This window comes from Aythya ferina (genome assembly GCF_964211825.1).
Source record: "Aythya ferina genome assembly, chromosome: 6".
NCBI classification, from domain to species: domain Eukaryota; kingdom Metazoa; phylum Chordata; class Aves; order Anseriformes; family Anatidae; genus Aythya; species Aythya ferina.
This window is the reverse complement of record NC_140303.1, coordinates 39,706,290-39,720,850: the sequence shown is the minus strand read 5'-3', so window position 1 is coordinate 39,720,850 and position 14,561 is coordinate 39,706,290. Positions and strand designations below refer to the sequence as shown.

Here is a 14,561-nt window from a genome sequence, read left to right as displayed (position 1 = left end):
AAAAATGCTTATTTTCTTCACAGCCTCTTATCTCTGCTCTGCTTTCACACAACATTATCTCGGAGTATGAGCAAACAGTTCATTAGGCACAATTAGGAACTCTCGTTAATGAAGGAAAAACCTGTCACTGTATGGAAGATTAACTTATGTAAACAAGACAAAACGTGCAGACAGCATTCAGGGGGTGAGGGAGGAAGACCTGAGAGGGACGGGCTGTTAGCATAGGCTCTGTAAATAACCTGCAACCGAGACACATTTCAAGAAACCCATGAAGACATTGGCTGAATCAACCGATGTGTTCTGCAAGGTTTGACACTTGATTTTGCAGCGTGTAAAGGAGGAGTAGGAAGCAGCATGCTCGATTTCTGATTTTAATAAAATTCAAGTCTGTCTACATTGTTTTTCCTGGCAGAGCCGATGGAGGATGAGCAGATTTAACATCAGATATGCAATGCAAATGAAACTTCCTCCTGTCATTTTGTAAGCAATCTTCAGGTGCTATTAGATAATTGTGAATGCTTCCATAAAGCTTATTAAATAGCACTTCAGGACATAGGAGTTAGACATACATAGGCATAAAGGTATGTATGGTAAGGGCTGCAAAAGTTATAACACCTGACATCATCAGGTGTTCCCTACCTCAAGTCAGAAAGGGTAAAACTGACACCCTGACTTACCTAAAAGGGGAAAAATAGCTCCTTGGCTCCCTCATGTCCTAGACAAGCACTGCCACTCTCATGTTTTCCTCTAGAGACCACTTAATTTGATCTGTATGCCAGCATTTACTACATTTCAAAACCCAGGGAGTGAATAAATAGGTGGAAAGACTGAGAGAAAAGCTTAATTTTCTGTGGGAAATAGGCAGAGCACACTTGAAATAAATTTATTTAAAGGAAAAAAAAATAAGAAATATTTTAAAGGATTAAAAAGCCCCAAATATTATTACAGATCTGCAAAATAAAACTGTTTGGTACACAAGTTCTACCTTTCCTTACCCAAGAAGTTGAAGTTTCCTTGTAGCACGTTACCATTAGAACAGAATAACACAGCAAAACAGTTTTTGTGTTACCCTGACACATATCTGCAACTAATAACACTGACAAAAGAGAATTTATGCCATCAAGATCATTTTAAACCCGCTTCTTTACCTTCACCCACAGCACACTTCACCATGTCTGGCATTAAATTTGGTCTTAATTACAAAAAATTATAGAGTTCTTTATCTGAGGTCTTACACAAATAAAACACATACAGGTCTGGTAACGTCAACACCATTTAGCTTGGGGTATAATGCTGGCACGGGAAGCTGTGATGCACACAAATTCTGAGACACGTAGGTGTCTGAGTACTGACACAAGGTGTGCAACAGCAATGGGTTTGAAAAAATTGATGTCTAATTAACGTGATAAATCTCAGCAATACCACTCAAGTGAAGGATTTGCAAGGATAAAGCAGGTGTTTGTTTTTAGGCTCACACTAAGGAGATCCATGGAATGAACGCTGCATTGCAATTCATGTTACATATAATTGCTTTTATAGACAAAACTGCTCAGCAAAGACAAGTTTTGAGCTCTGACATTTATTTTAAAATTCAGAATCCTCAATCATCCTTGAAAAGCAATTTATGCTATCTAAAAATCCATTAACGAGACATAAATTTCCTATTCCCTTCTGCAAATATAGGATTTCCTCAAACAACTGCACTTTGTTAAGCTATGCATTTCACACTCAAGCTTGTGACAACTTCTATGTATCACATCTGAAATGGTTTTAAATCCCTCTCTCCCACCTGTGCAAGACTGGAAATGGGAACTTAATACTACTCTAGAGAAAAGAGATTAGAGGAATAAGCAGTGCTTTTACTTTCCTTGCAGTAAAATCAGATGAAAGGACTGATCTACACTTGTTTTAAAACTGCTGCCATCTTGTACACATACAATTTGCCTACCTATGACAACACACTTTTGCATTTCTCCTTCTCCTTCCTTCTCCTTAACAAAGCTTAAAATACTGACAGAATTATGCTTTTCTCACAGTTCATCCATTTTATTATAACCAGCAGCGCAGGAACCACAAGCATCAGTAGATATTGAAGCTGACCTAACATTTTAGGCTTTTTGCTGAGCTCCTCGTAGCACTTTTGCAAATATTCATTTAAGAACATTAATTTTGCAGAACATTTGGTACAGCAACGTAGTTTATTAAATGGAAAATGCAGGTCTTCACCGAGTTAAATTCAACCTCAGAGATATGCTTTTTCGCTTTTCCAGGGAAAATCCTATTTTAACACAAATTATGCCCAATATTCACAATTACATATGTCAAAAAGTTACAGATGCCCTTCTAGACTGTAAAACATAAAACACACCAGGCAGTAAAAACGAGAACCTACCTGATTTCCACATGGAAAATAAATGCTACTTTCCCTTTCAAATTAAAAATCAAAATTTGCACAGAAAATATTTAGCTAGGAGAAAAGCTAGCTAGGGGTTTACATGCAGCCCTATTTCAGATCTTAAAATCCTCATAATCTGTTTGAACCTAAGAAGGCACGGGGGAAGCAGACAAATAGAAGGTACAACACTTTCTGCATCACAAAGGCCATTTTTCACGAGCTTCATGCTCAGCTGTATCCTAAAGCTAAGATTTAAGCTACGCACCAGCTGAGTTTATAAACCTGGGAAGAAAGCCTAAAGCTTTTTTTAACTCAGCACTGATGTACGGGGTAGATTCACTGACATCAGCCTTCCCTTCTTGACTCCTGGTCATCACCTCACTGCTGTTGGTCTTCAGCTGTTTGGGAAGAGTAACGAGGACAAAAAGGTCAGCCTGTGCCCTCTCCTCCAGTCTCAGTTACACCATTTTCCCAGGTTACAAACGGTTTGGTGTCGCATATATACTAACACAAATTCTGAGCTGAAGAACACGCAGAAAAGGCGCAGGAGCTCTGTGTAGCTGTACCACACTGATCATCAGGGTCCGTGCTCAGGGCACAGCGTTCCTTACCTTCTTACAGCAGGACACCTCAGGAAAAGCTCAGGTGCTCTCCTCTGCAATAACCCAACTCCAGAGGGGCTGTTTTGCCTCCACTTCTCAGCAGTGGGGGTACGGGGAGCAGTGCCCTTCCACCACGGGCTTGCACCTGTGTAAAAGAGCAGCACCAACTGCTCCGCGCTGCAGCTGGGGAACCCACGCAGCCGCAGAGTCAACCACGGGTTTATGTTGGCAGGCTTAATGTGTGAAATTTATAGTGCTGCTACTTGTCTGATGCTATCTTTGTCTCACGTTCACATAAGCTTCCTGGTGCTGTGCGATCCCTGAGACTGGAAACTTTCTGATCTCCTCGGACCTCTCCTCTTGCAGCACGCAGCACGTTCAACTCCTTACTGAAAAAAAATAGAACTTTGAAACCAGAAATCTTTTCCAAGGTTTATTTCCATGGCCTACATGGTGCTTATGTCTAAAAAAAGAGTTGACTTTCATTGCAGGCATGCTGGAGTTAGGGAAAGAATGAAATTCTGATTACTGTCAGGTCAATGCAGTATCTACTATTGAGCAGCTATCTGGTTAATGTATGAAATACCATGCTTGAAATCGTATTGCTTACAAAGCTGCACTGCAGCCCAGTGTCATACATCACATCTAACACGAGCAGCATTGCAACATAACTAGTTCTGAGCAGAGAATTAATCATAGTGTCACTGATAACACTTCTGAAAAATGTTTGGGGCCCAAAATCCCCTCTCCTCCACGTTACTCTTCCACATTACTAAGGCAGACGCTTGCAGTTGCTAAAAACCCATCAAGTATTTGAGCAATTCCCATTATTCTGCCCTACACAAGCTGACACAACGATCTCATCTTGCAGACGTAGTTCTCAGTAGGTGAGCTCTAATTGTGCTCACAATCTCCACCCAGGTTTCTCTTTGAAGGTTAAGACCACACCACTCCGAAGGAATGGATGCTTCAAATATGGCTTGAATACTTCTTGACAGAAGGTGAGGATTTTTTTTTTTCTTGGTAATTTAGTATTTTCTACTTGAGATACAGCCACTAATGAAGAAGACATGATGAAAACCCCACTTGTCTATTGGTGGTACCCTGGTTTCTGCAGCCCCTTCTACCTGGACTCTTCACTTTTTGGTATCCACCAAAGAGTGAGCTGACGGGTTGGCACTGAGGAGAGTGCTTTTGGTGATGCCTTTTAGTAAACTATTAATATATACGACAGAACATTATCTACATATGTTTTACAGCTTTGTCTTATCTAAAGATTAACTTGGAAGATACGTCCAGGGTATGTGAACTCTGCAAAGCAAGAGATGAAAGGGGGTCAAGAGAAAAAGGCGTTATTTTCCTCAGAGGACTAACACAGTATGTTTTAATTCCTAACCCAGCTTCAATTAATAAAAGGCTTAAGAGCCACTTGTTTGTTTTGAAATGCTTTAAGCAAACAATATTCAGAACACTATTTAAACGAACAATATTCAGCAATTAAACAATAAATTGCTGACCGATCCGATCTGACCTAGCGTAAGGCGGCATTTGCATCCCATCAGCACCTCTAATCCTGAGAAGAGCAAGAGGCAAATCCCAGTTCCTGGTAGCTGAGAGCTGTTACTTCCAGGCAGTGTTTGGCACGATTTGTTAGGTGAACAGCCTCAGCCAGCTTTCTGCTGCCGTGTGAGAGAAAAGTGATGTGCCCTCGTTTCGAGGGGAGGGGCACTGCAAACACAAAAAGCTCCCTTTCACGGGCTCACAAAAGCCGTGTTGACATACACGCCGTATCTTCAGCTACCAAACCCAAGTGCTGCACTCTCCTCTTCCTCCAAGGCTCAGATTTCGGGAGGAGGAGCACCAACATTTCCACGTCTCTCAACGCAACTTGGTACTAAGCAATATTTAATTAGAATTAGTTGAAAACGATTCATTTTGTGGCGTTTCTCACATTTCCCTTCCTGCAAACACCCATGCACTAGAAGAGGAACCACATCGCTGCATGGAAGGCAATCTCCCTTCCACCATCCTGCAGCCCTAAATCCTAAACCCCACCACTTCTGGGCTCTGCATCATTCTCAAGGATGGATGCATAGCATTTCACAGCATTTTTTCATAGTATTTTTCCCAAAAGAGTCACTGGATTTTTGAGCTGGAACAGCGTGCAAGATGGAGCCATCCATCTCCAGTTCTGGTCATTTGTGTCAGGGCAGCACCAAACCAGGGCCACTTCTTGTTGCTTTACCTCTCACCTAACTCCCTAGCAAGCCAGTGAAATTGTCCCACTTACTAGAGGAGATACCTAAGTTTCTAATTCATGTGACCGAACTGCTCCTGTTCTACAGCTCTTCTTCACACTCTCCAAGCACACAGTCAGGTTATTTCCCTTCAAGTACGTCTTCCCCACCTTCACGTCTCTGAAGTCCTGCTCAGTGAGAAGAAATCCTCTTTAGCTTCTGGGTATTCCTGCAGAGCAGAGACAGGAATGTACATTTCAAAGCCTCGCTGCTTACTCCTTTCAGTCAAGTCAATGCGATAATAAATGCAATAATAAAACAACGTGGGAAGCAATTTATAGCCGGACCCAACAGAGAGTTTTCATCCAATTAGGAGAACAATAGAGACAAAGTGCTCTCTGCTTCTGCATTTATCTGCCCCAAAGATGACACACTCTTAAATAAACTGAAAGTGCAGAAACAAATAGCAATATGAACGCCTGTGGGTGGGGAGATTTATTTACTTTCCATATAGCTTGTAATGCGCAGGATTTAATTTGACAAATTAAAGTTGGCAAATCTTCTGTTTCCTTCATTTCCTGCTCGCAAATCAACAGTAATGCTAAACAGAAAGGCACATCAAGCAGACAAAATTCCCCCTTCGCTAAAAGCAATACATCCCTGGCAGCTATGGCAACCCCGAGTAAAAACATAAGAGTAGGAATTGTATTCTAGAAGCCAGTTCCTATACCTGAAATCCCATTAGTGGTTTTGCAGAAGAGTTTCTCCAGAGCTTTATGAGCTGGTAGGGGTGGACTAAACACCAACTCAGGAGACAAACATTCTGCCTTTTTTATTATTTTTTTTTCCTAAATTCAGATCCTCCCACCCATTTCCACATGGGCTGATACCTCTCCCTTTCAGAACGGAGCAGACAGCCAGTGCTGCACCCACTGCAGCAAACTGACTTCCCTGGTTATTGCTAAAGCCTGCCAGCTGGAACACATGTAGAATATGCGCACTGTCTGCAAACTGCATGCCAAACCAGATGCACAATTCAACGTAAAGGGTGAATAAATAGTTTATTGTAGCTGTTTCTCTTTATTGTGCTTCCCATACTGCATAGGCCAGTTCCAAGAACCATCCGATGCCATTCGAGCAAGCTATCCACACAAATGAATGCAGATGAAAACTTGCCTTACTACTGTTCCACTCCAAACAGAAAGCAATTCACTAGGGAAAGCAGAAATCTTACTCCTTTTGTGTACAGGAGCTTGCATTCTAACTCTTCACAATCAAAGGCACCACGTGCTTTTTCATAAGGTCACTCAGAAAATCCTTTGTATAACCTTAAGTGTATTTTAGGCAGGCAAGTTGTTATCAAATCAGTCTGAGGATAAATTGGAAGTGAAGACGAAAGAAAAATAAATCACTAGTAATGAAAAAAAAGCAAACTATATAAAGGAAAAAAAAATAATAGCAAACTTTGGGGACTTTCTGGGGCAGTGACGGTGTAGTTGTCTTGGTGCCCGTCCACAGGTTAGTTAATTGACCAACCCAGGGGTTGTCCCTTTTGGAACCGATCTAGAGCTTTGGTAGTCACAACATCCTCTGGCAATAAATTGCAAACTAGAGCACGTACCTTTTGAAAAAGCACTTCCCTCCCTCTCTTTGAAATGAGCTGCCCGTTTCACCTGATGGCCTCTGGTCCCTGCACTGCGACAAACCACGGGTAACCATTAATAACCATTCTCTGTTTACTTTCCCCACGTTTTCCATGATTTATTGGTTGCCTGCCACACCTCTGATTCAGCTGGTGCTTTTTCTAAGCTGAAAAACATAAACCTTTTTCATAGAAACTGAAGACTTTTGTTTATCTTTATTGTCCCTTCCACATTTTTTGGTTCACAGTATGTGTTGTGCAATCAAGGGAAAGGCAACCTCTAAAATGAGCCTGGGTGCATTACAAAGGGAGAGAGAGGCAAACAGACAGACTGACTTATGCCCTACACTGCAACCAAATCAGTTTTATACCTAAACTGAAGGAAAAATTAGATGTTCTTTACTGCTAATAGTATTCTAAATTTCCTTTTGTTAACTGTATTCGTTTTCGTAATGTACGTCATGCAATACACTAATTATCCAGTGATGAGAAATGCATCTTTTTAGAGATGATTTCCAGAAATTGTGGGTTGAGATATGAAATATCCATATGAAATATCCTACTTGCACATCCAGCAACTCCTTAGAGCATATTCTGTGAACATCAGCAGTGGAATAAAGGGTTTGAGGGGGAACCTCGCAGCTTATCACTTCCATTCTGACACTTCTAACGTAATACTCGCAGAAGTTGACACAAACAGAAAATTAATTCTCTACTTCAAGGACTTACAGCTGCATGTAAACAAAAAATAAGAACATAAATGAAACCTTTTCAACTCAGATCTTCTATTCCAAGTGTCAACCTGAAGCCACATTTTACATCTGAGCTCCATATATACAGTATTAAATCCCCCAAACATGGAAAGGCTCAAAAAGAACATCCTTTCAGTCTCTTAATTATCATTGCACTGAAAGCTAGAGGTTAGGCAGAAGGATGGAAAGCAGGGAAAAGAAATGCAGAACGGGCTGCATTAAGAAACCCTATTAAGACAATTAAAGAAAAATCTGGACAGAAGGGCCAGGACAAGTTAATTGGCTGGGAAGCTAGGAAGTGAGATGAACCAGCACATTTTAGAGTATAAGCTGCAGAATTTTACAGAACTAAATTACACAGCAGGTGGCAAGCTATCCTTTAGTACTAGCAGGCAAACATATAGGAAGCAATAAACTTTACTACAGGAAAAAAAAGAAGTTCAACAGTCTTTTGAAATAAGAGAACTTTCTTGCTGCAATTCTGTGCTCTCACTTCACTATCATGAATGGGCTTCAGGCATTCAAAAGCAGCAGCAGGAAAAAAGAGACACAACATTCCCAAATCACTCCTAGCTGATGCTTTAAATCATTTTTATTATCAGTATAAAGGGATGTTGCATCAAAAGGTTCTCAAATATAGTGTTTTCAAGAGAAATCTGTGTACTTTACTGGAAAAACATAACAATGTCCATAGAAAACTGGATGCAGAAAGCAACATAGCTTAGACCAAGAGGGAAGTAGCTTTAACGAGGTAGAGCATGCTGCAAGGAGAGACTGCTTTCCTCCCTCCCTGTCTGCCTCCTGCCACTCGCTCTTCAAACCCTTGGCTCCTGAAGGACAGGTAATCTAATAGCAAAACAAGCAGGGGAGTCATTGGGGTAATTATTGTGCTCGCTACTGATGATATTCCCCACGCACATTCCTTCAGTCAATAAATACTTAAGGCAAGCGTGCTTAAATCTAGTTTTTGTTGCAGTTCTGAGGGTCTGAGTCCCACGGATTGTGAAGGTGACAGAGCAGCAGCAGCACCAGTAAGTGGCACAGGCAGCGACCCAGCACAATTCAGGTGCTCCTCCAGTCTGCCCCCAGATAGCACAGAGCAGACAAAGAGACCGATTCTGATTCAATTCCTGCAAGCCAGGAAGAAGTTGCAATGAGCTTTGGTGCCACCTGGTTTTTGTTTGTTTGTTTTTTTCCTTTCAGAACCTCCTTCCACCAACTTACCAGGTTTTTAATGCAAAAGAAGATGAAGGATTAAATGCAACCACCGCCCCTCAGACAGCGTGTAAATGAGGAATGACCCCAGGTCCTCCCAGTCACAGCGAGGACTGCTGATCCGGTCGGGTCTGCTGATGTACAACTGGGTGCAGGCAGAGGCTCCAACCCAAATGCCTAGGAGCACTATGCTAATTTGCAATTATTATCTGTATGTCACTTCCTGCACTTGCCACACCAGTGTGAAGTACCTCTTTGATGTTTCCTCGCTCTAAGTCTAGCCATGCATCACCCCACTTGCTTCATCCTGTAATTCCACCGGGAGAAATGTGTGTGTCTGGGCCTGACCTTTAATTTGTCCCATCTCCTTCTGGCCTTGCAGGGTGGATTGCAGGTCTGAAATACACACAGATGACTTCAAGGGTGGGGTTAGGGAGCCACTGAGACAGATCTAACCAAACACAGATGCAGATGGCAGCCACAGGCCTGGGGGCAGAGCTCGGTGGGTTCCCTCAACCAGAGGCACAGCAAGGCCAATAGCAAGGCACAAAATCCAAAAACAAAGTTACAGCAATGATTTCCCTGTAGCAAGCAAAGCTCCAACTCAATATCCATCCAAAATTCCTCCAGCTCTTATCTGACACTGTGTAAGCACCACAAGCTGCACTGGAAAGATAAAGTTCTCCAGCTGCTGATGGTTGCTACTGTTAGCCAAAATGGGGTCAAAAGTTAACTCACCAGCTCATGCACAAAGTTTTTATAGCTTAAGCCCTTAAGAATGAAGCCGCATTATTACCCGTTTGGAGAAAAAAAATAATTGGTACATAAAATACTCAGTCAGTCAAAGGCAAGAGATAAGGCAATGGAAAGGACCAGTTAGGCTGAACCAAACACAGATTACTGAAAGCAGTCTGAGTAATCAATAACTAGAAGCAAGAGAACTAATTAACTGTTGTACTAGCCTCTCCAGAATGGATTCCAAAGACAAAAAATAACAAGGAATTAATATTTTTAAAAGTTATTCACAGTAAAACCTAACTCCCCTCAAAAAAAAAATCAATAACTGGGCATTTAGTTCTATATCAAACAAGGAAAAATGAACGTATTATTACTAGCCTAAGATTTGGAAACTACAGGCCCAATTTCCTGCTCTACTACAAATTTCTATCATCTCAGTCAAACCACAAGCCTTCTCCTCTTCCCATCATAAAAAGTTATACTGCATTCCTTAAATACATCAGCCCATGAAAGACTGGGGTGTATTTGTTGACAGTCATAAATGTTTTAGTCTTACAGACATGAATTCAATTCTACACTTAACCACAAAGGAAGCAAGTTTGTTGAAACACACAGTCCAGCCTTAAATATTGTGCTGTATTGGAAAAGCTAATACACCATTCAGTGTAATTGTTTCTGTTCCTTAAAGAACAGAAATAGCTGGGATTTAATCAACCAGCTCAAACACCTATTGTAGAAAATGGTTTATTTTGCCCACAGTTGCAGAAAAATGCAGAAAAATTAAGTACTAATGGGTCTTCCTAGAGAATAGAAGAAAAAGCGTCCAGCTGATGAACACAGGGACCCATATGCACTTCAATCCAGCTAGGGCTGGGTGCTCAGTGTTTATAGCTGGTCAGAGTTTAGCCATGCATGGCTGCTCCGAATAAACAACTTTAAAAATAAGCGGGATCTTCCTTAGCTTGCATCAGCTGTAACATACTGAGAGCATTTGACAGCCTCAATACAGCACCAAAAGAAAGTTGAAACACTTACCGTACGCTTTCATGCACATTCAAACAATACATCCACATTCCCATGTACACATCTGAGGAAGACAGCCCATCCCAGCAAATTTAGGTTCCATCTTCCAGCTTGGAGACTATATATGTTTGTGTCTGCTTTATTCCGGTGACACGGAGAAGAGCAGAGATGCAGCACTTCTGCTGATATGATCACCTCATGGTCCCTTTTTGATAAAATTCTATAACCTGTCAGAAATCTCTGACACTGGAAGCACTCCAGAAATAGGAGAACTATGACAGACACGCCAGAAGGCTGGCCTCTCTTCAAAGGCTTGAAAGACTGGGGTGGGGAAAAGAGGGGTGGAGTGATAAAAAATAATCCCAACTTAATTATACATACAGCTTAAGAATCCCATCCACGTGAAAACTCTCCTGCTTTGTATCATGAATACCTCCAGGGCTCAGAAAGCTGCCTGGAACAGAGGTTGGAATGAGCCTCTTGTGAGTGCCTATTAAATGGGATATATGCATGAAGAGGACAAGGGAATAGAGGGCATGACTTATGAGGAGCAGCTGAGGATACTTGTTTGTTCAGCTTGGAGAAGAAAAGACTGAGGGGAGACCTCACTGTGGCCTACAGCTCCCTCATGGAGGGAAGGGAGGGAGGGAATGGCACGGAGCTGTGAGGAAGGGTTCAGGCTGGATGTTAGGAAAAGGTTCTTTACCAAGAGGGTGGTCGGGCACTGGCACAGGCTCCCCAGGGAAGTGGAGATGGCCCCAGGCCTGTTGGTGTTCAAGCAGCATTTGGACAACGCCCTTACATACGTGGTTAAAGTGTTCTGTTGTTCTGCACGCAGTCAGGAGTTGGCCCCGATGATCTGCATGGATCCCTTCCAACACAGAATCCCACAAAAATCACAGAATGTTTAAGGCTGGAAGTTGGACTCTAGCAAACAAGAGCTAAAGGTGCTGTACGGAGCTGTATTCACTAGAAAACAGATGGAATTCATCCCTGAATTATCAACCACTAAGTCGCTGCCTCCAGTGAGTGCACTCCCCATCGGCATTCACAGGTGTACTTGGAAATATGTCCCAATATTCAGGATAAATAACCATCTCTTTTGAAATTTTATTCTTCTCATTGAGACTTTCAGGACCATGCTCTCTCCCCCCTTTCCTGAAATACCCACTTCTACTACTTACATTTTAATTTGAAGAAACACTTTGTGCCCCCTCCACAGTTATAACTTGGTTATGATCCTCACAGTTAGCTCTTCGAAGCTCCTCTTACAAAAGGCATCCTCTAGTTCGGTCTTTCGTGTTCATCTCCTGTGAACTCCATCCACATTACCTAAAACAAATAGAAAGGCACATGCCTGCATTTTCTGACTAATGCGTCATCAGAACAACATTAAAAAAGATACAAATCAACAGAATTTTAATGAAATACCTGTGTTTAATACACATGAAACTGATTTTTCCACTCTGAAGTTAAATATTGCTGGAAACAGTCAAAGGTTAAACAGTTCCCAAAACAACATTTCAGCAAAACACTCTTCACCTTTTCCTGAACGTTTTTAAGACCAACAAGACTGAATTTGCAGGTTTAATGGACACATTTTCCTCCACAGGCATTTGTATTCGCTCTTGCATCCCATTACTGTGTCAGTATTGCAAGCTAAGCAAGGTTGAACCTAGTCAGTGTTTGGTTAATTTTCTCTCAGAATACCAAGGCTTTGTGACACAAAATTGTACAGGGGATAAACTGAGCAGAAGTTTTGATTATGGAATTTTCTAGATTATGGCATTAAGGGCTCTAATACGTCCAAAGGAATGACACGAGTCAGGTACTTCACGTGTTTTCAGCAAATGCATTTTCCATGTCCAGAACATTAATGGAATTAAGAAATCAAAGATAATTTCTTTAAAAAATAGGTTAGCATTCTTACCTTGTGTTTTCAGAGTACTCTGGCTAAGTTTTAAGTTTGTATGAGATATAAATTATTATTTATCTTAACGAATCGACATAAGTTGATAAAGACTCAGTAGAGACATTGCTATACCAGCACAATAAAGAGAAAAAAAGCTTTTTGTCATTTCTATTTATTTCACCATTGAGAATTGTTATAAATAACACTAAGAACAGTCCTGCCACTACAAAGCCAGACTGCTGTGATATGTGTAAATGAACCCAAAGGGAAGTTGTATTAGAAATTTTTTCTTGAATTGACAGCAACTGCTACCCGAGCCAACACAAGGTAACCTTCTCGGGAGCATCTGTACACCTCTGAATCACAAACACAAGGCTGAGAGATCTGTACAACTCACAAATTGGAAAAGAAAAAGATCACAAGCCTTGGAAACTATTTACTCCGTTTCTTCATCTTCCTTTCAACACTTGTCACTATAGAGGCATGCTACCAACATCAACCAACACATCTACTTAGGTGATAAGGGATAGTAAAAATGTCTGAAATAACTCCGCGCCACCCACACGGGTGGTAGAAGCTCTCAAGGCTTCCAAAGGGTTTATTACTTGCCAAGCATTAACATGCACAAGCAGAAGAATGTCATTAATTTTCACATCATCTTTTTAGCCTCGTTTTTGTAACTTCCGTGGAGACAGCAAATACAAGACGCCAAAATACGACACCACCAAAACCGAAGCAGTCCTGCACGTATCTCAGAATCACAGAATCATTAAGGTTGGAAAAGCCCTCCAAGACCCTCTGGTCCAACCATCCCCTACCACCATTGTCACCACCAAACCCTGTCCCCAAGCACCACGTCCAACCTTTCCTTGAACACCCCCAGGGACGGTGACTCTACCACCTCCCTGGGCAACCCGTCCCAACGCCTGCCTGCTCTTTCTGAGCAGAAATGTCTCCTCATTTCCAACCTGAACCTCCCCTGGTGCAACTTGAGGCCATTCCCTCTGCTCCTATCTCCAGTTATCTGTGAGAAGAGGCCACCTGGGCACACTGCTGGCTCATGGTCAAGCTGGCATCGAGCAGCACCTCCAGAACTGCATTGGGACTGCACCTCCAGAAAGGTCAGGAGGGACCACGCCACCCTTGCCTGTGCTGAACTTCTGTCCTGCGTTGGCAAAACACATAAATGACATATTATAAGGCCAAAATATATATTTTTTTTCTTTCCTCCTTATACCATCAAAATATTATACACGACACAGGAACAGCTTCTTATTTTAGGGAGAGTGGATCGAATTCCTCTGACAACTCACCGGTGTCAAAAGCTAGAAGTTTCTGCTTAGCTGCTGTTGAAAACCAGATGTTGTGAGGGTTTGTTAAAAACCTCTTTTCAGGAACATACCCTCCATACCGTGCATTCCGAAAGTCACCCTAAACTTACTCTTGCATATAAAGTGTAAAAACCAATATAGCTCAAGAGTCTCTGCTTATTCAGGTTTGACAGACAACGTAAAAATCGGCATCCAGGCGCTTATGTTTCATAATCCCTTTACTTACAAAAGTATGACTGTTGGCAGAGTTGTCTACTTTAAGTCTAGGGTTTTGCTTGTAAAAATGCTGAACAGGGGTTTCAAGGCTTTAGTTATCATGATAACTGTCACAGCTGCTAAGAAACTAACGCTGGGCTGTGTACCTTGTACGACTGTGACACGTTCTCCCATCATGTTGCTGACACGGTTTTTTCCAGTCTCCAGCACAGAAATCTTTGAGATATCCTCCATTTCTAAATAACCAGCCTGCAAATGTACTGACACTCTTCTAGGGTTTTTTTTTTGCCCCCTTTTTTTTTAATCCTTGTGTTTTAATACAGAGTGGATCTAGTTTTGCGTAACCCAGCAAAGCCAAATAAAAAACCAGCGGGAAGAAAAATAAAGAATTCAAAATGGAAAAAAAAAAGAGTTCAAAATGTTATTCTCTGTTTGTACGCCGCACTCTCAACACCATTTGTACAGCAGAGGGGGAAAAAATGAATCCTTTCTATCAGG

General features: G+C 41.7%; 1 protein-coding gene across 21 annotated transcripts in view; it reads right to left on the bottom strand.

Moving 5' to 3' along the window:
- LYPD6B (LY6/PLAUR domain containing 6B) overlaps window positions 1-14,561 on the bottom strand; it is a 65,567-nt gene that overhangs the window by 33,667 nt on the left and 17,339 nt on the right. For 18 of the 21 annotated variants that reach the window (XM_084523390.1, XM_084523394.1, XM_084523376.1 and 15 more), the window contains exon 4: window positions 11,789-11,936. The gene's annotated coding sequence lies outside the window, so the exon portion shown is untranslated. Of the gene's footprint in view, window positions 1-3,006; window positions 3,038-11,788; window positions 11,937-13,557; window positions 13,682-14,561 lie in introns of those variants that run through there. The other 3 variants (XM_084523391.1, XM_084523378.1, XM_084523379.1) reach the window with 3 other exon arrangements.